The sequence below is a fragment of the Phodopus roborovskii genome, unplaced genomic scaffold, assembly GCF_943737965.1.
Source record: "Phodopus roborovskii unplaced genomic scaffold, PHOROB, whole genome shotgun sequence".
NCBI lineage: Eukaryota > Metazoa > Chordata > Mammalia > Rodentia > Cricetidae > Phodopus > Phodopus roborovskii.
Window position 1 is genome coordinate 32,663,132 of NW_026126410.1, and position 27,313 is coordinate 32,690,444.

A 27,313-nucleotide genomic window follows, 5' to 3' on the forward strand; every position below is an offset into this window, starting at 1 on the left:
CATGTGTACAATAAGAGTCATTAAAAGCAGGTTTAATATTGTGCCTATAAAAAACTAATATCATTAGGTTCTCACATAGGATCTATGTCCTCTCTAGTTCTAGGTCATTGGTTCTAATAGTGTGCCCAGGTTTGCATTTCTTATGATAGAGCTGGACTTAAATCCAATCATAACCTGGTTGGTCAATCACATAATGCCCTAATCATACTGTGATTCATATATGTAGTATCTTCAAGAACAGCCCATACCAATAAATTATTTAGGGGAAGCAAGAACAATTGTAAAATAAGTATCTTCATTAAAATAGGAAAACAACTAAAGAGTTCTGAAGACATGAATTACAAATGACAAAGATTACTTATTTTTAATAAAGACATCCTTATCCATGAGTAAAATTGAAATAGAATCTGCTTTGATATTTCATCTTACTCAAGTCTGGATGTCTAAAATGAAAAATAAATGGCAGCAAATGCTGTAGGGGATGTAAGGAAAATAGAATATTTTTCACTAATAGTGGACTTGCAAAGGGGACAGAGTCTATGGAAGTCAGAGTGAAAGTTCTGCAGAATGCTAGAAACCCAACTACCATATAATTCAGATATACCACACTTGTATATATCCAAGGATTCTACTTCCCTCTACAGATATGCATGCTTATCCATAGTCATTGAATCTCTATACCATTAGGAAACAAGAACAGCCTAAATTTCCATCAACTGATAAAAGGATAATGAAGATGTGGTACATTTAAATACACAATACAGTTCAACTGCTAGAAACAGGTGTGGATAGAGCTGTAAATAATTGTTTCAGTGAGGTAATCCAGACTCTGAGAGATAAATGTCGCCTGTTTTCTTTCATTTGTGGATTCAAGCTTTGAATCATTAGATATGTCCATCGCGTTAGGAAACTCAGAGTCAGAAGACTGATAAGAGGCTATGGGAGTCTGCCTGTCTAAGGAAAAGTATTACAATATAGTACTACTAGGTGAAAAATTAAAATGATGGAGCAATAAGGGCTAAATAGTTTGGATTTGGGAGATGACAGTAGATGAAAAAAATGGAGTGAAGGGTAACTAACACTAAGGGACTTTTGTAAAGGTCATATAGAATCCAACACCTATAGAAACTTGTTAAAATACACATATACACAAATATTAAAAGAGATTCAATGGAGTTATACTGTAATAGGCTGACATTGCCCCTACTAGATATCTAGATACAGAAAATGAGCCAGTACCAGTAACATCTTAACTCTTTGAAAGATTGCATCAGAACCCCAAGAAATCCAGAATGGATATATTTTAAGTATCTGCATAGCAACCAATGTGATAAAAAATTTTTGATGTAATTTTATGGTGTTTCTTATTAAGTTATTTGTTATTTTCCATTGTCATGTGAGAGTTGGAGATTATATATATATATATATATATATATATATATATATACATACATACATATATATATATATATACATGCTTTTTCAGGTTTGATATATACATATTTTGTCTTAACCTAAGATCAAATAAGTTGAGAAGTAAAATTTAACATGTTGTTTTAAGTAAAACAAGCAGCAAAGTCACACTGTTGCATTTGTTTACTGGCTATATTCAGAATAAAATATTTAATAATCAAGAAAAAAGGGATGACATTTTTTTAATTAAAAAATTGAAATTCAAACCAAGATTTTTTCAAGTCATTTTATTGTTATATTTCCCCAATGCAGCAAAAGTCTTTAAGTTTCCCCTGGCATCATGGCCTGAAAGTCTCAGGTTCTTGGCCAGATGAACAGTGTCATGCAATGTGTTCATTTCATGGAGTAGACTTTAAATCCAATCAGAGAGTGGCTGGTATTACAACAGTATTTGTGACATTATTGCACAAAAGTGTCATGCAGGAAATCCTAAATATTGGCTGGAGTGTCAAAGTGCTCAGTTTCAACAAAAATGTGCTGACCAGGTAATGCAATAGAAGACACTGACACAAACCCAAATACTAATGTACATCTATTTTGACAAAGAACCAAATATTGCACACTAAACAAACAAAACAAACAAACAAACAAAAGATAAAATTTTCAACTAATGATTCTTTTCAAATTTGATGATATGTTAATACCTTAAATATGAGTGAAGAGAAAGTAGTGGTAGTCTTTAAAAAAAAAAGGACTAAAACAATTATTTCTTTTTAAATATTTATGTACTATTTCAAGAAATACACAATAGTTTTCTTAAGTTGTTATCTTATTGATGCATTGTAAAAATATGACCCTGGTTTTCTTTATTCATTAAATTCAAAAGCCAGAACAAAGCCATAGATGTCAATAAATGAAGAGATGTCTTTTTAAGAATCGAGGCTATTCTGAGCTTCTTGAAGAAGGGATTAATGGTAGTGAGTCATACAAATCTGGGACTAAAGACAATGGATCAGCCACATGAAACATCTTCATGGGCATTTAGACTCATTATTTGAATTTCTTTAATATCTATAACAATTGAATTATTCTATTGTTGCCCTGGTTTCAGGTATAGAAAAGCCAACTAGGAAATGTTTCCATGATAGATGATTTCTTACCCCATAGAAAAAAGTTCAGGGACATGTTTTACCTCTTTCTGGAATCACTGCTCTAGCTACCTTTCCTTAGTGCCCTGTCTGTGTGTTCCTTCACATGCTGGCACTGAACACACAAGCTAGCTTCCCTTGTGGACAGACGTCACATGCCTTTAAATCAATAAAAACAATTGCTTTTTCACATGTTTTATGCGGTAAAAAAATTAAAATACAGCATGACTGTCTTCTCTATAAAAATAAGAGTAATTTTTCAAGAAACTTCTAGCCAAAATTTCCCTGATGATTTTGAACTAGAGCTGTGTTATTCTGCGAGCATTTCAAAGGCAATTGTTTCTGTGTGCAGAATGTGAATAGACACATCAGACCTGTCTCTCAGTTACCCAATCAAACAATAGGAAACTAAATGCCAAATGATACACATCTGTGTAGCAAATGATCATCTCTTTGTTTTAGGCTTAGATGAAGTAACATCTGTAAATTATCAAGTATAATGCATGTCACAATAGGATATTCCAAATTGTGGTGATGTTTATACCCTCTTCCTTCAGCTGTAATTTTATCATCATTTTGTTAATAAACCTTCACATCTTTTAGCTGTGTTCATCTCCTTTGAGTTATGCTATTAAAACAAACTGATTTTGATATAAGTAACTCAGCCAAATACAAGGTTCATTGAGTTCTTATGGCAGATTTTGAACTTTTTCTCTTTATAATTCTGCTCATGGTATTTTGACTCTAAAGTTTAGTGAAGTGGATCATTACCCATTAATGGAAACCATTCTTGATTCTAAGATATCCATTGCTTAGAAGAACTGTGCTTCTATTTTGACTGTAATCACCTGCCGATTAATTTTATTCCATCACTTAGCAAATCTGTTATTTAGGTTAAAACTGTTTTCACAATGAAGCAAAGATACACCCAAACGAAAACATACTCTGTGGAATTAGAAATAGATTTTAACATAGTTTGTAAAGGAACAAACCTCTGTTTAGTGAATAAGCCCACATATATGACCATATGGGAAACATAAAGTGGACTCAGTTGGTTACTTTTTAAAAGGTAGAATATGGAGGGGATTTGGGAGATAGATAGACTGGGAGAAGAAACTATAGGTAATGTATATGACTAAGATACATAGCATATGCATATGATCCAAATTTCAAATTAAAATTTTCAAAGTAGAAATACAATGCAATATAGTTAAAACTCATTCAAAATCTCCCTATAATTTTTTATAAAATTATAAAAATAGTGAAAAATAAGGGTAGTAAAATAATTACTCACTATTTTTGGTTTTGAGAGATGTACATCCACTGAACTTTCTTCAATTTACATTTCATGTTTGGCTGACTGATCAATGGAATTCAGGCATAGGCCTATATCTGCCTACTATCTGTTGGATTTCCAGGGGGCAAACATACATGGCCTTTGTGTGTTTGCTAAGCATCTGTTCTCAGCTTGAATGTCCTTGTGGGGAGTGCATTACCAAATGAGTCTTATCAGCAGCCTCTTTAGTCTTTTAAAATTATTTTGTTTTATGTCTATAGTGATCTCCCTATGTCTATATCTGCAGAGATTATACATTCAATGCCCACAGAGGCAAGAAGTGAATATTCGATCCCCTGTAATTGAAGTTAAAGATAGTTGTGAGCCACCACACATTGGAAGAGCCATAAGTACTATTAAAAGTTGAGCCATAAATCTAGTCCCTCTCTTTATTTGATTCTCATCCTTCTACTCTACCACTTTTCATTTTCTTCTTTAAAAAATGCACAAGATAAGTTTTACTTTCTAACCATAATAAATACTAATATATTGATAATGTCATTAAAGATCCATTTAAAATAATTATATGTATTTTGTTCTTTATCACATTAAAATAGTATTTTAACTCTATATGGTGAACCCCACCAATTTAAGGATACTATAGACTACATTTTTACTTTCAACAGAGGATTTTTACATATTGCTGTTTTACTTTTTAGCTCAGTTGTTGGCTTTTTGCATCACTGAAGGCTACACTGGAGTTTACATCCTAATAATTTATCTTAATGGGATTGTATACACTACAGTAAATTATATTGCCTCATTGTTAATCACAGAGTGCTTTGATTGCTCAATGTAAAAGAAAGATTTTAACCATTCTTTGAACTTCGCTGTTTTCAGAAAGAATCATAGCAGAGCATAAAAATGTTGTCTACCATGAAAAACATTGGTTTTCTTAGCTGTAAAGAAAAAAAGAATACAGCCCTCGATCTATGATTAAATTCAAGGATGTATATGTGTATGTTTGTATGTATACATACATGTGTATGTATATATATAAATGTACATATGCACATATATGTGCATATATATATATATATATATTCTTATTAATGTCCTCTAAAGTATAAATGTGTGTTTCTTTCCAAAACTTGCTCAGTAAAGACTACAGCCCCAATGTGGTGGCTTTTTGGAAGTACCATCTGGTGTCATTAATCATAAGGTTTATGCATGTAAAATGGATTTAGTATCTGCTTGTGGACAGGCACAAGTGGCAGTCCTTCCATGATGCCCTCCAGCTAATGAGGAAGGGAAAACAAGATGCATGACTAGAAATGGGAAAGATGATGGGCTGGAGAGGTAGCTCAATGGCAAAGTACATGTCTGTTCGTTCAGGGGACCTGAGATCAATTCCCAGGACCCACATCAAGCAGGTTAAAAATGCTTGTAGCTCCAGCTCCAGGGGATGCGCTTAACTTCAGGTACACACACACACACACACACACACACACACACACACACGTGTGTGTGTGTGTGTGTGTGTATATATATATATATATATATATATATATATACATTTATATATTCACACTTATACATGTAAATAAATAATAATAAAAACATTTAAAAAGAGAAATGATAGGTGTGCCATCAGCAATAAAGTAATACCTGGTACATTCATCATGGACTTTGCAGCCTTCAGATATGGAAAACCAATGGTTACTGTTTAAGTAGATCAAGATTATGGCAATCAGCTGTAACAGTCAAAATTAAGATAGTTTTCTTAACTGCTGGTTGGACTAGAACATTGAAAACAGTGAATGCCATCGTTTTCACAAGCTCATTTCTGGTGTAAATTCTTCACATGAAAATCTGTTCAATAAAAGTTGATGGCATTCTGACCATATTGTTTCAAATATGCAATAAAGCTTGTTGATGCCCATCCTCACTCGTTACCAGCATCCACACCTTCCTCAGCAAAGAAGAGAAGATGATCAGGAAGCAGTGAGAATAGATTATGTCAGCTATTTTGGGATTTCAAAAGTTTGCTAAAACTTTGACATCTTTTAAACTATATATCTTTAACAATAACAACCACAACCATAAAACAGATAAATATAATGTCTTCATATGTGACAAACTTGTAATGATGGAGAATGTCACTAAAACCTAATTAAAATGTTCTCCTAGACCAAGCAGGTTACAACCCACATTATTATTATTATTATTATTACTATTATTATTATTTTAGATAACAGGCTGTTGTAGGAAAGAATTCCACAGTGGATATTTTGCTTTGTATAAAAGTTTCAAGCATTTGAAGAAAATTTCCTTCTTTAAAGATAACCAAATGTCATGACCCCTGTGATGATAGGAAACTGTAATTTCAAACTTTATTTTAATCACAGTAAAACCCACCACTGAGTCCATTTAATGTATTTTATATGTGCAAGTGACCAGAACTCTCCACTTCAAATTGGACAATCTATGGACATTAATCTCTGAAATATGTTTTTTTCTGTTTTTATAGCCATCCCCCATCTTTCTGTAGTAGTGGGATCATGTGAAATTTTCTGTGTTCATATTGTCATTTCGACTGCTGACTACATCCATGCATAGTGATGCATGCACATACATACTTGTATACATATGTAAAAATCATAAGAGATCAGGAATTCAGGAGGGTGATGGAGTCGAAGAGAAATGTTGAAGGGGGCAGAAGGGATGTGAATGACGTAGATACCAAGATCATGTCTGAAGTTAACAAAAAGAATTATCAAATAAATTAAAATGCCCTGTAGAGGTGCTCCTGCAGTCAAGAAGAATACTGAATGATATTGAGGAGGATCTGAGTTTGACTCCACAAACCTAAATTGTTCATTGATAAATCCACTGGAGATCAAAATGCAAAGCTAGCCCTAATAATAGAACAAGGCAGTAGTGATACACATCTTTAATCTTTAATCCCAGCAGCCAGATGAGGTAGCCATAGATCCAGCCAGTAATGGTACACAACTTTTATTCCAGCACATAGGAGACAGAGATAGATGAACCTCTGTGCTTCTGCTAATGTCATGGATGTAGGCCATGTACAGGAATGGGTAGCCTATCAGGGGTGGGGCTGAATTCCTTGAAGAAATCTGACTTTCCCTCCAAAGCTAACCTTAATTATCAATATCCCTTCCAAAATTTGTAGCCAACTCTGTTCCCATCAACACACAACCTCATGAACTATATTCAGAAGGTATGGTTTATTGCTCCATTTATTGAAGATAGTATTTCATGTTGGAGCTGTATTTTTGGCACATCACAGCCTGTAAATCAGCATCCTTGAGGGACTACTGCCATTCCTGCCTGGGTAGTGATTTGGGGCCCAGTGAAGTTCACTGAAGAGGTTTATTCTCTTAAGCTTTGCACCGGCAGTTTGCTGTGTCATCAATCTTGTTCAGCTGTGCAGCAAGACAATTTATCTGGACAACACTACATAACATGTGGCAAAAGGTTATGGTTAGGTTATGAAGTTTTCTGGCAAGACAATATGCCAAGGCTTAGATGAGTGGAAAGCACACTTAAACTGCAGAAGTGCTGTGTAGAGTTCTCTTCTGTCTGAATACCAGAGAATTTTGACTCCTGAGTTTGTACATCTAACTTTAAGGTATGCATTTTGAAGCATATCCAGTCCCTATATAGATACTTTTATAAAGTTTTCACTCATAATTTTATGACATCGTGCATTGCAAGAACAACGTAATGCCAACATATAGGAAAATTTCCCCATTTTTCCTTGAAAAAGTAATTAGCTCAATTCAGTAAAACTGGCATTTGATATGCTGGTCATTCTTTTCATAGTACAGTAAATTAATATTTAGGATAATGCATAATCCAATATTTCTGAATTAATGGACATTTTAAGAAGAAATAGTAATGATGGTAGTTTTGTCTGGTGAATGTACTACAATGTAAAATCAATTCTCCATTTCTTATACAAGCCCAAAAATCTAAGTTTGAAGCACAAATTTCAAGGAAGAAAAAGAAAAGTATATCCAAGAAATGTTCTCTATCTCCACATAGATTTGTACATTTATACTATTAACAGTCATCTCTCTCTCTCAGCCCAAAAATAAAAATAAATCAATCTATGAAAGCATAGAATCATAACTATGATCTCCCTTATCAATTTGGTTATCACACTTTACTGTCTAGAAAATGTTGATAATTACAAAATATATAGACATCATTCATTTGCTATATTGTAACTGCTTCTACCTTGCATTGTCATATGCAGACATTATGGCACTTTCTGAAATTGTTCATCTTTTTCAGAAAGCAAGCATGAAATAGAAATATAAGTGTCTCTAAAATAAATGCAAGATGAAATATTTGTGCTTGAAATTGAAGACACACTAAATTACCTACAATGTCCTTGTAACTATTCTGTCATTATTCATGACATTTACTGTCCTTGAGTTTACAACTTGGTCTTGTTCAGTTCTCTAGGAAAGTATTTTAATAACTCGTTTATTTGATATGCACTGATACATTTTTATTTTAAGTTAAGATTAAGGGAATAACTGTTTTACCTCATGATATTTCTACTTCTCTTTGTGTAGTTTATCATCACCTCAATTATTCAAATACATACTCATGAGAATTCTGCCATAATTTTCATTTCCAGTTTCAACAAGTCCTAGCAATATCAATTTCCTGGAAAAATATAACAAATTAGGAACTATATATGCTTCTAAAAAATTAAAATGCTTTAGTAAGCACTGATATGTAAAAACAAATGTATGTATTATGGAAAATGGTATATATAAATTATCTTTTTAGTAAAAACTGTGTAGAATTTGGTGTTTATTCACAAATGAATAACACACTGGTTCCCTGGTAGCAGATACTATTTATATCTTACTTTATATTCCTTTTGACTTTGAGATGAATATACAGAGAGAAAGAGAGCATATTTGTGTGTATGTGTGTGCTAGTTATACATATACATATTTGTGCCAGTATATGTACCTTTGCATGTATTCGCGCAAATGTGTTCATTCTTTCTTTCTTTCTTTCTTTTTTCCTTTCTTTTTCGAGACATTGCTTCTCTTTATTGCTTTGGAGCCTGTCCTGAAACTCACTCTCTAGATCAGGCTGGCCTCGAACTCAGAGATCCACCTGTCTCTGCCTCCCTAGTGCTAGGATTAAAGCTCTGCGCCAACACCCAGTGTGTTCATTCTCACATAGAAGTGATAGACTGATATTGGTTGTCTTACTGGTCATTCTGTGACTTATTTTTAGACAGTCTCTCTTTTATTGAACCTTGAACTTACTAATCTAATTAAAGCAGTTCTTTAATATGCCTATGTCTGCCCCCCAGCAATGTCGGTACAAGAAACAAGAATTCACATTAGTGCAGGGACACAAGCTTCTTCATGTTTGCTTAGTAAGGCACATTATTATCCAAACTTAGTTTTTATTACTGATATCTGTTTTTTTTTGTATACTACAATGTAATGATTTCTGTCATATGTTCTCATATTTATATAATGTATTTGTACTTTGGTTATATTTATTCTTCTCTTTCCTTCCTCCTACCTTCTTCATAGGCTGTTTATTATTTACTTAGAAACAAGGAACAAAAAGTATTTAGACTTTTATCTGAATATGATATTACATGTTTAAAATTATGGTGCTGCATGTGCTGTGGCAAGAGGGTAATGCTTTCAAAGACAATATCAGGTTCCTTGCATGATCTTTCTCAAAACAAAAAGACAAAACAAGCATACACAAACACACACACACACACACACACACACACAAGCCCACAAAAACCCAATACAACAAATAATAAGCACTGTTTTAAAAATGCTTAATCATTTTAAACTTTTCTAGTGGCATACTGGAATCTCAAACATTTAAAACAAAAATCTTATAAAGAAAGAGAGATGATTCATTGGTTGCGTGGATTTGCTTTTTTGCTAATCTTTATGATGACCCAGGTTTGGTTCCTAGCACCTACGTGGTGGATCTTACGCCCTGTAACTTCAGGTAAAAGAAATGTGATGACTTCTGGCCTCTTTGTGAACTAGGTATGAACATGGCTCATCTATACATTGGAGTGTACTCAAAAATAATAAAAATAATGAAATGAATAGTTTTAAAAACATCTCAGTGTTGTTTTCCTTTTGAGACCCAAACTAATTAGCTATTAAAACAAAAGTGCTCTGTTTATCAGGACCTGTTAAAAATCAAAAAAGAATTGCTCATAATTCATATATGAACTATATAAGATTCACAATTTCTTTCTACAGGTTCTTAAATTTTCTTCACTGACCTAATGTTCCTAATCCTCCCCCCTCTTCCCCTTTTACTGTCATAAAGTTCTTCATGACCAGTATTTCCATTCAGTGAGATTAAGGAAAATCTGTACAGGGGACCTAACTTCCCTCTGACGACAAGTGCTGATTAAGAATTGTTCTTCCCATCCTGCTTCCCACATTTGTGTGACTGTGTAGGTACACAGTGAGTAAATGAATGTCACAGACACAAGATAGCTTTGCCAATAATGTAAATAATTATACAATGATGTGTGCTTTTTATTTCATTCAAGGTAGATGACTCATACAGTGAATTAAATGAAATAGTACCTGCATAGTGGGAGTGACACTTTAATTTCAAATGCTCACACTTTTTGCTTTTAGAGTTTTACACTTTAGATCTTACATATGAAATTATAACTACTTATCAAATTGCCAATGGAAAAATACTAGATTAAAAGTGTTCATGTGTTCTTATATGGTGGTCTGTGTTGCCTATTGTATTCTAACTACATGGCTATTGGCATTACTACGTAATAAATATATGAATAATGGTGAAGTCTACAAAGTCATGAATGCCAATTTAATGTCCAATTTAAGTGCTAGTGTGCCTTTTTGTATTTGTTAATTTAGGAAGGTTCTTCAGTATATGACTTCTTTCAATTACTGTTTAGACATCTCATTTAGCTGCTTTGTATCAAAATCCCAAAGAAAATATTATTAAATCTATATGCAAGCCTTTTTTCCCAAGTACTCAATATTGGGTCAATCATCAGTTTAAAAATGATGCTGTGCATGCGTTGTAATGAGATACTTAAAAACAAGTAAGAGTGCTCAAAATTAATCATAAGAGACAAGATATGGTCACCATATGCATGCAGGAATTAAAGTGTATATCACAAACAATTGAAATGAGTGATCCACAGTTCCAGCTGTGTAACTATAGATTGATGAATGTCTCCCATTTCTATTTATATATTTCATTCATGATGAGGTGACCTGATCTGATAGTCTTAAAGACAGATAACATAACCAACTATCTTAATATAGTTGGTTGGAATCAGCAAAAATCACCTCCATTATTTGAAGCAGGGTTCATTTGACATTTCAGATTTCAGAATTGATGTCAACCCAACATCAGTAATCATTCAGAAATAATAATCTTCAGAATGATGTGTCAGCTATGGAGGGAGTGATTTTTGTTTCAACCATAGAAATGGCGGTGTAGCATTAGCAGCATAAGTGCCCAGGCACCATCTCAAACTGAGGGCCATTTCTTTTGGCTTTAAGGCAAGCCTGAGATGTTGAGATTGTCAAATTCAAAGTACTGTCATTTCTCACATGCAGTCTTATCTGTTGTCTCACTCCAACCCCTAATCCTATAAATATTTGGAGTTTTCCTTACTCTTTGCTCATATGAATTAAAGAGATATTTTCTATAAAAAGGGAGGGACAAGTCCCCCAGAGCACGGGGGACTTGGCAGGGGGAAGTGAATGGAGAGAGAAGCAGGAGAAGAGAGGGGAGGAGAGGAAAACACATGCGACTAGGAAGATTGAGTCATGGTAGGAATAGAAGACAGAACAGAGAGAGAGAGAGAGAGAGAGAGAGAGAGAGAGAGAGAGAGAGAGAGAGAGAGGACATAAAAAAGGGAGCCAATATTGGTTTGAAGAAAAAACTGAACCTAAAGAGAAATCTAGAGACCTACAAGACTGATGCCAGCTAACAATTTGAGCAACCGTGGAAAGGCTACCATGAATGCCCTTCCAGGATAGTGAAATCAACATCTAACTTCTCCATGGAGCCCTTATCTAATACCTATTGGAAACAGAAGCAAACACCCATACTTAACACTGAGTCTAACTAGAATCCAGATGCAGACAAAGAGGACAAGACCAAGCTGCAGAAACACATAGAGACAGCTTACCTGAACAAGGAGGAACTTACCTGCCCTGAGACTGATAGCTGGGAATCCAGCATGGGACTGACTCAGACCCCTGAATATGGATCTCAGTCAAAAGGACTGAGCAGTCTAAGGGACCTCAGACAGTGGAACCAGGATGTATCCCTGGTGCACAGATGACCTTGTGGACACATCCCCCATCGAGGGATACTGCTTTAACCTAGAGACAGGAGAGAAGTCCTAGTCCCTACTTCAAATGACCTAACAGATGATGACCCCACCTGGATTTCATTGCCCTTCACGTGCAATTGGGGTGGCAGAATGGGGGGGGAGGGTGGTCAGGGTGCAAGTGAGGGGGCAGAAAGGGTATAAGGGAGGAAGGGAGGAAGGGAGGAAAGGAGAGGGAACTAGGATCGACATGTAAAATAATAAATTAAATAAAAAAAATGGGAAAAAAAGTGAAGCTAACATACTGTCCTGTTTCATTTCATTGTGTCACATAGGGCCAAGGACAGGGTTATTTTACATGAAAGCAATTTATTGGTGCACATTTTGCCTTCTGGGAAGTTGAAGATTGCAGTCTTATCCTATGTTGCTGTTTTCCCTGCTTTTTCCTCAGTGATAAAAACTGAGAACAAAAAGGAGTTGATTAACCCTCTGTGTTGCATTGAGAACTACTGATGTCAATGAATATAAGTAGGAGAGGAAGTATGGCTGAATATGCATTAGAATCCAATTCTAAAGGCAGGCATTGATCCCTTTTGTTCTATCATGGGGAACATTTACACTAAATGGCAATCTTAAATAGCAGCTTTCAGATTTTGTCATTTAAACTCCAGACTAATTCTGGGGGAAGGTATAACTGTTCAAGAAGGAAGACCATTGCCCTAATACAATTCCCATTTAGAGAATCCACTTTTTAATGGAGCCATTATGTCCAGAAGGGACTCCTATATATTTTTTCTAAGGGAGATTTGTCACTGTGAGGTTACTATTAGACATAATCGGACAAATTAAGGTGATATTGGAAGGCAAGACAATCTCATTGGGCTGCCATAATATATATGATCCAATTTTGACTGGTATGCCAAGCAAGAGTATTAAAACTTTCACAATGGCAGCCAGTTTCAACCAGAATCCTAACAGTATACATTTGAAACAATGTGTGACAAGAAACTCATAGCTTTGTGCCGAAAAAGAGAAGCTTGTCTAAGATCCTGAAGAAATGGCCCCTAGTTTCAGATGGAGCCTGAGAACAAATATTGAGAATACTGCAGAGTTATTCTTCATTAAAAAAAAAAACAGAAAATAAAAACAAAACAATTTTCTCTCCATATCTGTAATATCATTTTGAAGGATCTATTGTCTGAAGTGATTATTGATATAGTGTTGACTTCACCTTTGACACATCAGTAATGACATATACACATATTCCTTCAAATGATGAAGCTGTTTTTCTTCTCTTTTCTTGTTTTAAAGGTAATTTAAAGCATTATGTATTAAGTTAGTCTTTTTACTCTGGATTTTCCCATTCCATGTTAATAAGGAAAATCAAATACTAAGCATATATTCATTAGACCAACAATCATAAATCTCATTCATGTCTCTAATGAGTAGAAATACAGTGCAATTTTGCAAGTGGCTTCCTAGATCATATTTTCCTCAGGGTGGGGGTGAGTACAGTATATAATGAGGTTACCCATAACTCTGTGATAATGGAGAGCTGGAATATTCTAGATACAGAGCCAAATGGTCTTGAACTATTTTTAATTTTCTTAGTAACTATCTATTGACCAGTTCTATGTCTGACTTAATGTCTCTTCAACTATCACATAAAGCCCTAGGTATGTAATAACATGCCAATATCGTCCCTAAATACAGAAGCTGGAACTGTTAACACACAACCTGTGGCAGTTTCCATGCTTTGCCTAAAACCACCAAACTAATTCATTGACTTGTATGTTAATTTCAAATCCCAGTTGCACTAACTTTACCTGGAGAAATTTTTATATATTTTGTACTTCTCAGATTGAATACATTCATTAAATTTACTTAAAATTTTAGAACAGAGAGAAAGCATGAGACAGCAAATATGACTTTTATTGGAAAATCCTATTACCTCCTAAACAGATGGAGGAAGACTATTTTCAGTTGAGATGTAATTGTTTATCACATATTATGGTTTTAATTTCTTCTTCAATATTAACTGTTACATTAGTTTCATTGAAAGCAAACCAAAATATAATGCTCTTTTAATGTTTTCCATGTTTTCATATCTGTTCTACAAAGTAGTTTTTCCATTAGATTACTGCATGTTTTGCTTGGTTGATAACTTTTTGACTGATTATCAAAGCCATGGTCTCCTGTGTGTTAACCACGTGTTGTATCACTGAGCTTTGCCCCAACTCCCTTTGTTGTATATGTTCCTAAAACGTTTAAACATCTGGCATCAAACCTTGGGTGTCATATGTGCTGTTCTCCCTCCTTTAGTTTGAATTAACTGAAGACCACACCTTGACAATTGCTTACTATGTCCTCCACAGTCATTCCAGGCTCTGTACATAATATAAAGGGTGCTCTGTTGTTGAATGTGAACAATGTCAATATGATTGTGTGCATAACCCCTGGAACCAGGGAATTTTACAGTCATTAAACATTGGTGTGACAGGAAGAAGAAAGATTCCCTTTTATGCTAGCACACAGCGTTTGTCAAGTATATGAAGTTAGAAGCTTCCAGCTTAAATGAGCATCAATAGACATTTTAATCAGTTTGATGAAATTATTTCAGTGAATTTGGATTTATTTCCTCATTACCATGATGAAGCACAAAGCTATCAATCAAATCATTGAACTACTATTCCTAATGGGTTATTAAAATGACAAAAACAATCCATTTGTGCCTGGATATTTTGACTGTTTTAATTATTTGCTCTATCAAAGCTTTACTGACATAAAAGCCACAGTGATTTCAAAGGAAAACATTGCTTTTCACAATTGGTGCATGAAGTATGTTGAGATACTTTTTCTGTATGCTTTTGCTTCTTAGACAAAAATTGTACTATATATAAATATGTAAATAATGTAATCAGTGGCCAAGTGTCAATTCTTAGAAAATGGAGGTATTAGGAATTCCCAGGTATCTCTTAGAGTAACTTGCTACCCCAAGGTGTTAGTGAATTTTCATAGACATGATGACTTTCATTACATACAATATATGTTTGTCTGTATGTGTGTTTGTGGGTGTAAAGTTTGCTATTTCACCTTGGTCTTCCCCAACAGTCTTTAAAGCATCTTTCTCTTAAGAGCTACACTCCTGTTTACATAACTTATAAGGCAGGCCTGATTCTTTAGGAAAAATTGACTTGGTTGTAGCACAAACACTCTTTGGTATTAATAATAAAAGTCCTAAGTCAGATATTGATGGTGGTAGGGGAAAGAGCACAGAAGCAAAGCAGCCAGCCACTAGCTCTTACCTCTACCTTTTACCTCTTAACTATATGCCAGACTGAAAGGGTGCTCCTGTTCTCAGACTGCGTCCTCAGACTGCTTCAGACTGACGGCTTCAAACTAACTGCAGCTTAGACTCTTCAGACTGACTGAGTTCCTATCTCCTCTGGCCTTTTCACCCAGACATATCCCTTCCCCTCTCCACCTATTAAAGGTGTGTCACTTCAAGTGCTAAGATCACCTTTGTGTCTCTCTTTTAGACTGTATCAATTTAGTGTAGCCCAGGGTAGCCCAGGGTGTCCTAACAGAGATCCCTCTGCTCTGTTTCCCAATTACAGGGATTAAATGTGTGTATTACCACTGCCTGGCCTCTATGGGTAGCTAGTGTGGCTTACGTTGCACTCTGATCTTAGGCAAGCTTTATCTGATAGATCAAAAACAAAATATCTACACATCTAATCATAAATGCATTATTATTTTGGTTTGCTCTATTAAGAAATTTACAAGTGGATGGAAAAGGAACGTTCCTGAGACTATGCAGGTCAGAAATTAATATGTTAATAAAAATTAGTTATACCAGGTAAGCCAAAGAGAAGAAACAAAAATTATATGTTATTGCAATAAAAATGTATTTCTAGATATATATTTGTGTGTATTGAGGGGGTACTGGTAAGAACACCTAACGAATTGTATGCTTATATAAAAGGTTAAGGTTTTACCAGAATGATGTCTAACATAGTGTTTCACCTTTTGTTTCTTGAGAGAAAAATAAATGATATATAAGTATATATGTGAACATATATTCACATATAGGGTGATAAAATGCACAGTATTCATCATCAATAAGCAACCTTTCCTTAATTTATAAATGAGTTAAATATTAAATTAGCCATTAGTCACTAGAAAACTTTCACTTAATTACAATGAACCAAAAGCCTGAGTAGTTGTATTATAAAGTAATGTGGGCTTCAATTCATGATTAGTTTGAGACTGTGAATAAGTAGATGAAATTATTGCATTAACCAAGCACCTAGGTGATGAGAAAAATGATTATACAGTTAGAACCAAGGCTGAGAGTATATCTGTTTATAATTTATCAGGCTGAATTAATGAAGTTAGGGAACCCATACTACTATTAAGAATATTTCTTTTGTTTATACTGGTGATATTTTTATACATGCATTTATTTATTTGTGGAGGGTTGTGGAGAGCACATTGCAGTGGTCAGAGGGGGATATGTTGGAGCCATTTGTATTCTTTACCATGAGTGTTCCCAGGATCAAGCAAAGTTTTCAGACTTAGTGGCAATATCCTTTATCCATCTAGTCATTCTACTCTTCCTACTTGATTTGTTAAATAAAATAAAAATAAACCATTCTTCCTTTTTATTTCTTACCCAAATGACTTCTATGCCAGAAATCTTCATGTGACCGGTAGTTCTTTGTATGTGGGGCCACTTGAGATTTCACTCTTCTATGTTACCATGCTGTCATCATTCGATAATATAGTTGCATTGAGGCAACTATATTATTTATTGAGAGTCTTTCCTGTCATTTCTTAAGGACAAAAATCTCACAAGAGTATCCAGTCTTCTGACTCTTGCAATCTTTTTGCTCAATCTTCCCTGATAGTCCCTGAACTTTGGGTGCTACAGATATATACACAGCATGCTAAGATCAGGTGATCTCTGTATTTTTACATTTATGCTCTTCTGTGATGCTCTGTTAGCTGCTCAGAGATGCTTTTTTGGTGAGAGGTAAATCCTTATCTCTAGGTGTAAGGGCATGTTTTAGAATGCAGTTAGGAATTCTGTTCTTCTGGTGTATTATTGATAATAGATTGTCCTCTTAACTCCATAACCTCATTAGCTCTAGATAGGTGACTAGAATTTTAGTGTCAGCAATGATTTTTTTCGTTGAGCGGGATTTAAGTGCTATTAGACAGCTGTTGGTTAACACCTAGATAAGCATGCCACTATTGTATCATTAGGGATATCTTGTTATCCTGGTATTTATTGTGATTTATAGGCATAATAATTGGGTAGGACTATTGATTGCTTCCATCTCCAGGCAGCATTCATTGATTCTGTTACTATGAATGCTACACCCCTCAAATGAGGCTTTCAGTTTAAATTCAATTCAAACACTACAGTCCTGTGTCTGAAATTTATGGTGTCCTTAGCCAAAGGAACTTCAATCTCTGAGAGGCAACCTTGGGTAACAATAGCCTATAAAGTTGGGAGAATTACTTAGGCTATCCTGATCAATTGCTTCAAATGAGGGTTCTTATGCTTCTTACTAGGGTTTTTGTCATATAATCTATGGATCCTGTCAGCCCAAATGGAATAATTCCAGTGTGTGTGTTTGTGTGTGTGTGTGTGTGTGTGTGTGTGTGTTAGTGCATCCCTATTGTTTACACCTTCACACTCCTTCTTCCCTCACCTATTCCCCATTTTGTCTTTCATATAACCTTTATCCTTTTATTTTTGTCTCTACGACACCTCCATTTTTACTTTCTAGATTTCTGAAATTACTTTAGGTTTATACTCACATGTAAATATTGGGAGTTTGGTAATTCAGATGTGAGAAAATGTGTCATTTTTGTCGTTCTGAGTCTGGATAACCTCATTCAGTTTAATAGTTTCCAAACCATCATTTTACCTGTATTACTTTATCAATAAAGTTCAGGAGTATTCCATTTTCTTATGTACTTTCACTATTCATTCATAAGTTAAAAGACATTTGGGATTGTCAACGAGCATGGCTGAGCAAGTATCAGTAGAGTAGTTGGGTTCCAAATCCTGAGGGTGTATGCCAAGATGGTATAACTGGGTCATATAGTAGAATTCTAGTAATTTAAAAATTCTCAACATTAATGTTCACTATTGAGAATGGAATCTCATAAGCTTATGTTCTGCAGGTGTAGGCATCAAAGATTCAGCTGGAACCCAAACTGCCTAGAGGCACTCAATAGTCAGTGAGATATTAGTTTAATATCACAGAGCTCTCAGTCATTATGTATTTATTTACTTTGCTTCTAATACCTCACTATAAGACCATAAAATATGTTTAGGTCAATTTTTATGGCCAACACTGGTATAACATGTCATGTTTAAGTCACTTTTACTTTTGAGTGACAGAATAAAACCATTATCTTCTAGACCAGGATAACCAAGCACTTTTTTTGAGCATCTGAGATTTTGTTATTGAGCTTATATTCCTTATTATTTTTATTTTCTAGTAAAATTTGAGGTACTATCTTTAAGTCTTGCTCACTTTGCAAGCTGTGCACGAAAAAGAAATAGTTCATGTTGCTTAAATTTAAATACTTCAAATAAATGCCTTCTGTTTTCTTATTTTTTTATTTTTATGGAGACTGAATTTCTTAAATTCCTCAATAAGAATTCCCAGGAGTAATGTCAGCCAAATCCCCCCTCAAGTTCATAAGATGAGAGGAATTCTAAGGGAGGAGTGGAATTTCAACTTTGCAGAGTAAGGGAAAACATTTGAAGCCACATTTTAAGGTTATTGTATTAAGGCAACTAGAAAATTTTTGATGGGTAATATTTTCTCAGATGTCTAGATAAATGTCAAATAAAATATTAAATACTGCAGTGCATAGTGTGAGAGAAGGGGAAGGAGGGGGAGAGAGAGACAAACTTCAACAAGTAAAGTTAGATTACCCATGGTCTTTCCAATTACTCTTAAATACTCATACTAGACTAATCTTAATTTTCATTTTTTTCTTTTTTTCATTTCCATTCATTTCCATCCCTTCAAACTGCATTTGGCATACACATACAACCATGAATGAGCCCTGCTAAGATGGATTCCGCTGAATTCTTAGGTGATTCGGCCAAGTCTCAGCTCTGGAGATTGAATACAGCCATGTGCCCTGGATGAGGGGCTGAGACCCCAGTATGGAATGATCCTCCAGGAAGCAAAATGGACAGAATTCAAAAGTCATAGCTGGCACTCCTGGTCGGGTACATGAACACAATGAGGCTCTGGGTCCAGGGCTGGGCTGGGGATTCAGCCCATTGCAGAAGACAGGGGAATACTGTCACTAGGCTAGATAACTCTTTGTCAGGGAGTAAGGGATAGAGTTGGTGAGGTGCAGTTCTGTCCTGTCAAATGTTCAGTCTGCAACGAGTAGGTGGCATGCATGTATGACCACTCCCCAAGCATGATAGACATGGCAACAGCCTCTTGGGGACAAAATTAGCTCCAGTTAAAAGTGCATGGGAGAGGAATCTTTTTTTTATTAATTTATTTTATTTTATTTTATATAATAAAGTCCAATTAAATGAAAACAAACATTTATATTTTGGAATTTGGGCGTTGTTCTTTCCATACTACTTCCTGCTGGTAAGGGGTGCTGTCATGGGGGATTCGAGGAAGATTCAGAAATCCTGGCTGTAGTCTGTAAGGCTGCTTTGTCCAGCTGTTTTGAATGTAGGATCACCTTGTTCTCTGTTTCAGGTGGTCTGGCGTGATCAAACCACATTAGTCTGGAAGGAATCCACATCTTTTCATTTTCTGTGGAAACAAAAATAGAAGTCCTTTTCCCCAGTAACTTGTCCTTCAACTTAAATTTTGGAGTCAAAGCACTTTTTTTAAATTTAATTTATTATTTTACATGTCGATCCCAGTTCCCTCTCCCTCCCTCCCTCCCTTCCTCCCTCCCTCCCTCCTTCCCTCCCTTTTACCCTCTCTGCCCTCTCACATGCACTCTAACCACCCTCACCTCTCATCCCCCCACCCCAATTCCATATGTAGGGGAATGCCATCCAGTTGGGGTCATGTAGATCTGACAGGTCATGTGAGATAGGGACTAGGGCTTCTCTCTTGTCTCTAGATTAAGGCAGTTATCCCTCCATGGGGGATATTTTCGCAAAGTCCTTTTGTGCACCAGGGATACATCCTGGCTCCACTGTCTGAGGTCTCTTAGACTGCTCAGTCCTTCTGGCTGAGACCCATATTCATGGGGGCCTGAGTCAGTCCCATGCTGGCTTCCCAGCTATCAGTCTAGTGGCCATTAGCTCCTCCTTGTTCAGGTAAGCTGTCTGTATGTGTTTCTGCCGCATGGTCTTGTCGTCTCCACCTGCATCTGGGTTCTAGTTCGACTCAGTGTTTATGTATGGGTGTTTGATCCTGTTTTCAACAGGCATTAGTTGAGGGCTTCATGGAGAAGTTAGTTGTTGATCTCACTCTCCAGGAAGGGCATTTATGATAGCCTTTCCAAGGAAGCTCAAATTGTTAGCTGGGAGCAGTCTTGTAGTTCTCTAGACCTTTCTTTGTGTTCAATTTTATCTTCAAACCAATATTGGCTCCCTCTTTTATGTTCTCTCTCTCTCTGTCTCTGTCTCTCTCTCTCTCTCTTTCCTATCTTCTATTCCTAACCAGGCTCAATCTTCCTCTTAACACGGACTGAGCAAGGCCACAAGCAGCAGGGGTGGGGAACTGTGAGGCCTGGGGTACAATGAAGATACTCCAAGAGGCAGAAGAGGTGTCCCAATGGCTGAAGCTGGGTGACACTTGGAAGTGCTCAGGGCCAGTCAGATGTCAACAAGGTCATCCTACTTGGACTTGCCACCAGATTTAGTTGAAGGGTGACTTTCAAAGGTTGCACAAATGGCACACATCTGCTTCTCAAAGTGTCTTCTCGAAGGGCAGAGAGAGACACCAGCACTTCTGTATCAGTTACACGTGAAATCTAAGGCATTAACAAAATTTAAAAACTGTAAAAAGCCAGAGTACGCAAGGCTCAGCTAAACGGAAAAGAAAAACAGAACAATCCGGATGAGAAGTTAAAAAACAACCAAGCCTTGTGGTGCACTCAGGAGACTGAGTGAGTAGGAGGAGCCCTGTGAGCTCAAGGCCTGGTCTACAGAGTGAGTTTCTGGCCATCCAGGGCTACAGTAAGACCCCATCTTAAAGGGGGGGGGTGCAATGCGACTGAGCTGAGAGCTTTGCAAAACAAGAAATTTTAAGTCTGAATATTTAAAATTTATCAAAAATAGTTCATAACTAAACTTGGCAAGCAGGACTCCATCAATTTTCCAGCACTTATTTTTTTCTTTAAGAAATAAATCATTTTAAAAGCCTTCCTAAATATTTCCAACATATCCAAATGTTTTTGTGAAGATGAGAAGCAGCTCAACCAGTGTAAGTTTTTCTGATCTTGAATGTAGCACATAAAAAAAAAAAAAAAAAAAAAAAAAAAAAAATGCAACATGGTTCTGGTGCTCCGTCAATGGGAAAATAGCCCAAGGCAGGCAGGCGCAGGCTTTTCTTCTCAAGCAGGCCTCATTACTTGCTGAACTGGAAAGGGTAGACCCCATGGTCTGACGGTGTCTCCATGGCCACTTGATTCTGCTGACCACTGCTCTCCTCAACAGACACGTTGGAAGAAGGCACAGGAGGGTACTGGGGTGGATGTAAGCTCCTTGCATAGCAGCAGCTGTTGGCATGAAAATGCCCAGGCTGCTGAATGACAGGTGGCCCAGTTGCTAGGTGAGAGGTCCCATCATGGAGGCAGTTGAAGGCTGCATGAGGTACGACTGGTGTTACATCCAGGATGAATTAAGTACTTGTAGAGATGGCTGAGTCACTCTCTGGTAGGAAGATACAAGAGATGGAACATACGGAGAGAGCCCAGACTGAGCAAACATCCTGCTGTGGGCGATGTTGTAAGGGCTTGGGTAGAACCCATTCTGAAGATCTGTGGTGGGGTCATAGGTCAAGGCCATACCACCCATGTCTCTGTTCCTTGGCCAGGCCAGTCTATTTTCCACAAATTTTCCTTGATTCTATCGTTTCTTTGGCCTGCCATCAGCAAATTTACAAAGTCAGGGGTCAGATGGTGCTGCTACTCCAGGGGGCATCTTAATATACTTCCCATTAAAGTGAACGAGGATGGCTTCACACTTCTCCGTGGACCCCATCCTTGCAAAGCCGACCCCTCTCCTGGTCCCACTAGAGTCTCGAAGGATCCGGGTAGAGATAAACTCACCAAACGTCTTCAGCATCCCCTACATCTCTTGCTCATCCATTGACAGTGAGAGGTTTGAGATGTATAAGTTTGTAGGATCTTGCTCCTGTTGCTTTGCCATCTGAGCCTGCACACCGCTGGCTTTCAGTGCGGCTACAGCCTTTTGTGCCACGATGCGCTGTCGAAGTCCACGAAGCCATAGCCTTTGCATTTGTTTGTGGTCTTGTCCTGGATAGCCTTGGTGGAGACAATCTTGTCACATGGCTGACAGAGCTTGACAAGGTCCTGGTCTGTAGTATCCCGGATATACAGGTTGGTCTTGCTCAGCTGGTCATGCCCGTTGCTCCCATTGCTACTGTTAGGGGTACTGTTCCTTGGTCTCGGTGGTAACATCTGCTGAGACAGTGACACGTATGCCTTCTTGTTGTTTTTGTTATACCCAAAAATCGAAATCCCAGGCCTGGAAGTCAGTCACTGATAGCAACATTTTTTTTCTTTACTTTTAGGGAGCTGAGCAAGAGAAAGAAGAGAGTGAAGGAAAGGGAGGGAGGGAAGAGGGAGGAAGGAGGGGAAAAGGAGAGGGAAGAGAGAGGGAGGGAGGGAAAGAGGGAGGGAAAGGGAGAAGGGAGGGGGAGGAGAAAGAGGAGAAAAGGAGCGAGCGTGTGAGAGAGAGAGAGTAAATGAGTGGAGGGGGCTGAAAGGAAGATTGAGCTAATCTTAATTTTCTTTGTAGTAACAATTTTCTAGAAGAAATATTTATAATTGTATGCACATGATAAAAATAATCTATTTTGAAAGTATTGATTAAACATATACATGAAAGAGATTCTCTTGCTATTTGTTGTCAAAATATGTATTGAAAATTAAACTGATTTGTGTTTTAAGTGCTGTGTAGTATATTTTAATACCCTATTTATAAATTTTCAAGAACATATTGTATTTCAATATCCTCCATTTTAAGTTTACTAAAGTGTAAACAATTGTGCAAATTATTTGAGTAATCATGGTATGTTTTAAGGAAATTTTTGGAAAACAACTTTCTTAACTTTATAATTAAATTATTACAGTCTTACTATTGCCTTTGCTTTCAAATTCTTATTAAGAGTGCTGTGCCCAAAACTTGAACCCCCCAAAATCACCAAGAGACCTGTTCCAATGCAAAAACAAAGAGTCTTTTATTGTTGATGTTTATAGGCCCTTTGTTAGTTCATCAGCAGATGGCTGGAGAAGGACCCAAAGAAACTGCAAGGCAGGGAATTTATTGGGCAGCAGTAAGGGGAGTGTCTAGGAGTATGCAAGAGTCTCAGTATTGGTGAGCTTCTAGGCTTGGACAACCTGTTCTGTGGTGATTGGTCAACTGGTTGTTACATCCTTTAGGCCCTCACAGGGTGTTTGCTATGCACTGCACATAACTGTTGTGCCAGTTTTATCATTAAGCATACCCAAAGCTGTAAAACATAGCCCAGCCAGCTAACTTCTGATTGAGTTCTTGCTGTGAGGAGGATGCTGACCTCCTAGGGACTAGGGCAGGACCAGCATTGTCAGACATGTGCTGAGTCAGAAGCCTACATGGCTTTTCTGCAGCCTGTCATGGCTGCTAGAAGGGGTGGGGGGCTCAGCCCTTCAATAGTAACTTTTTTATCTTTCTATAAACTACATATAATAATATATTAGATGTTTTAATGAATAATGAAGTAAAATTAAATATATAATTATTACTATACAAATTCAAAATCAACTAAAATGTAAAAGCATGATTATAATTTTCTTCAGTACCCTGATAAAATACATGCATTTACAAAAATGGATAGCATAGTAATGACCACTAGTGTCAGTACAGTGGTATTCTCCAGAGGCCTGGAAAATGAGATAGAAATTTGAAGAGAGTAACATAATGAAGGAATGTGGATTCATATAGGAGAAAAAAATGTATTTCAAGTTTATATGGAAATTCATATTTCAAGGCTTTAGAGACCACCCAGGATAACCAAAAAAAAAAGAAAAAGAAAAAAAAAAAAGAAAAAAAGAAATGTTGCAAAAAATTGCACCAGGATACCTTGCTCAGCCTTGGTACAGGAGAGAAAGTTTTGATCCTGACTCAACTTAGTTTGCCAGACTTTAATGACTCCAAAGGAAGGCCTTACCCTCACTGAGAAATGGGGAGATTGGAGCAGGAGAAGGCTAGAAGAGGAACTATGGTTGGTACGTAAAATGAAAAGTAAATGATTTTAAATTTAAAAATTGCACCAGCATGTAGTTACATACTCACACCTACCTATTTAAATATGTAATATAAATAATACTGTTTTTTTCATAAGTTTGAGAATGATGAGTTTTAGGTATTAAATTTAAGATATATTTAATATGAAATAATTAAATTTGCTTTCATGTTAGTACATTCAATATCTCCATTCATGTAGGATTTCTTCAAAAGGTAGAGTTCAGTATTTAAGAGCATGTAATTTGTTGATTAGCATTCTAGTCATTTGAGGAATCAAAAGTATCAGGAGGAATAAGATGCTACATACTGTAAGACATCTCATGCAAGTAAATTCTGTCAATGTACAAATGAAATGACATTTAAAAGGACTGTAATATTTATTTCTTTGTCATCATTGATGAAAGTGTTTCCTGTTATCCTCGCTAATTCATCATAGGCTTTAAACACCTTCCAGACAATAGCTCTCGATTCACTGCAAAAAAAAAACCAAAAAAGAATCAAGGCATATATCAAGGTATGCAGATGAGGCTAGATGCTAGATGCTTTATTTGCCAGTTTTCCTTGATAAAGACAATTCATCTATGGCTCTTCAGCCCATGCTTGAAATAGTAACAAATATCATCAAGCTTTTATGTGACATAGTATAAAAAATCAGTAAGTTTCAAGTATGATGATTCCAATTGTAGAGTCTTGTATTTGTCACTACTGCCTGTGAGTGTGGCTGATGAGATTTCACACAACTTTCTCTCTGATGACAAATAGTGTTTGCTTTTCAGAAAACACATTGAAAATTTGTTAGAGTTGTAAAATGTTGAGTATATAAATGTTGTAAATATTAATAGCTTCTGACGTTTGGTGTGGTTTTGAAATGTGTAGATGTTTTACCACATAAAAAGTGGCTTAAAAATACATTTATTCCTTAAAGAATCTTTCAAATCATGATTTTGTGTCATAAAATTTGAGCATCATCCTTTGTAATTTTATTATCTGTGAGTTTCTAACCAAACCATGCAGTTTGATTATAAAATAGGCATCATTTCTTTAGTGTTTCTTAAGGGTCAGCATCCTTACTCATAATGTTATTTATTTATGAAGATACTAAGGTGTAAAATTCAGGTACATAGAATTGCCAATGTAGTTCTTTGCTTTGATATACACTCCCTAAACATATATATGCACAATGAATAAATTCAATGGAAATTAATTGTTTTAAAAACTCGTAGATTACATAGAAACAGCAGCTACATTCACTATACTATGCTAGTGATTAAAATTTCTGAGGGTGATTGCTCAGTAACACATATGGCACTTGTCAATGCTCAATGACTCTGTAAGATTCTTTGCGAAAGTCCATTAGAATTTTGATTATTTATGATACCTATACTTACATATTGTTTGGGTGAGTCAATGAAGTTGCACTATGTTAATGCATTCCCAATGAAGGTCTGATTCAGTTTGCCTGCTCTGTAGCTAATCCAAATGTATAAAAATAATGGTTTCATTTGCAGATATATTTTTTTGGTAATTATTTTTTTAATTTTTATTTTACATATAGATCCCAGTTTCCTCTCCCTCCTCCTTCTCTCCCTCTTTCATCTCTCCCACCCTCTAATGTCTCCCTCCCAACCACCCCTCCCACCCACCTCCACTCCAAATGTAGGGTGATGCCCTTCAGGAAGGGTTATCTAAATCTGTCAAGTCATTTGGAGTAGGGACTAGGATTTCCCTCCCATCTCTAGGTTAAGGGAGTATCCCTCCATGGGGAATGTGCCCCCCAAAGTCCTTTTGTGCACTAGGAATACATCCTGGTTGCACTGTCTGAGGTCCCATAGAAGGCTCAGGCCTTCTAACTGAGACCCATGTTCAGGGGGTCTGAGTCAGTCCCATGCTGGATTCCCAGCTTCTGTGGGCTCATTAGCTCCTCCTTGTTCAGGTCTGCAGTCTCTATGTGTTTCTTCAGCATGGTCTTGTCCTCCCTCTCTGCATCTGGATTCCAGTTCAGCTCAGTGTTTAGTTGTGCCTGTTTGCTTCTTTTTCCATCAGCTACTAAATGAAGGCTCCATGATGGTGGGTAAGTTAGTGGCCGATCTCATTATCAGGGAAGGGCATTTATAGTAGCCTTTCCACTGTTGCTCAAACTTTAGTTGGGGTCTGTCTTTTAGGTCTCTAGATTCACTTTTTTCTTCAAACCGGAAATGGCTTTCTCTTTTATGGCCTCTGTTTCTGTCTCTCTTCTCTTCTCTGCCTATTCCTTCCCTGACTCAATCTTCCTAGTCCCACATGCTTTCATATTTTCCTCTCCTCCCCTTTTCTTTCTCCTATTTCCCTCTGCACTAACTGCCCCCTAACTATATGCTCTGGGGCTCTTGTCCCTTTCTCTTCTGTGAGGGATCTTATATGAATCTCTTAGAATCCTCCTTGTATCCTTGTTTCTCTGGTGGTATGAATTATAGGCTGGTGATCCTTTGCTCTATGTGTAAACTCCATGTATGAGTGAGTTCATACCATGTTCCTCTTTGTGTGACTGGGTTACCTCATTCAGGATGTTTTTTCCTAGTTCCATCCACCTGCGAATTTTAAGTTTCCATTGTTTTTTTACACAA

General features: G+C 36.5%; 1 pseudogene; it reads right to left on the reverse strand.

The window, feature by feature from the left end:
• Window positions 1-21,727: 21,727 nt before the first annotated feature.
• On the reverse strand, window positions 21,728-22,954 carry LOC127220819 (RNA-binding motif, single-stranded-interacting protein 2-like; annotated as a pseudogene).
• Between the last annotated feature and the right edge of the window lie 4,359 nt (window positions 22,955-27,313).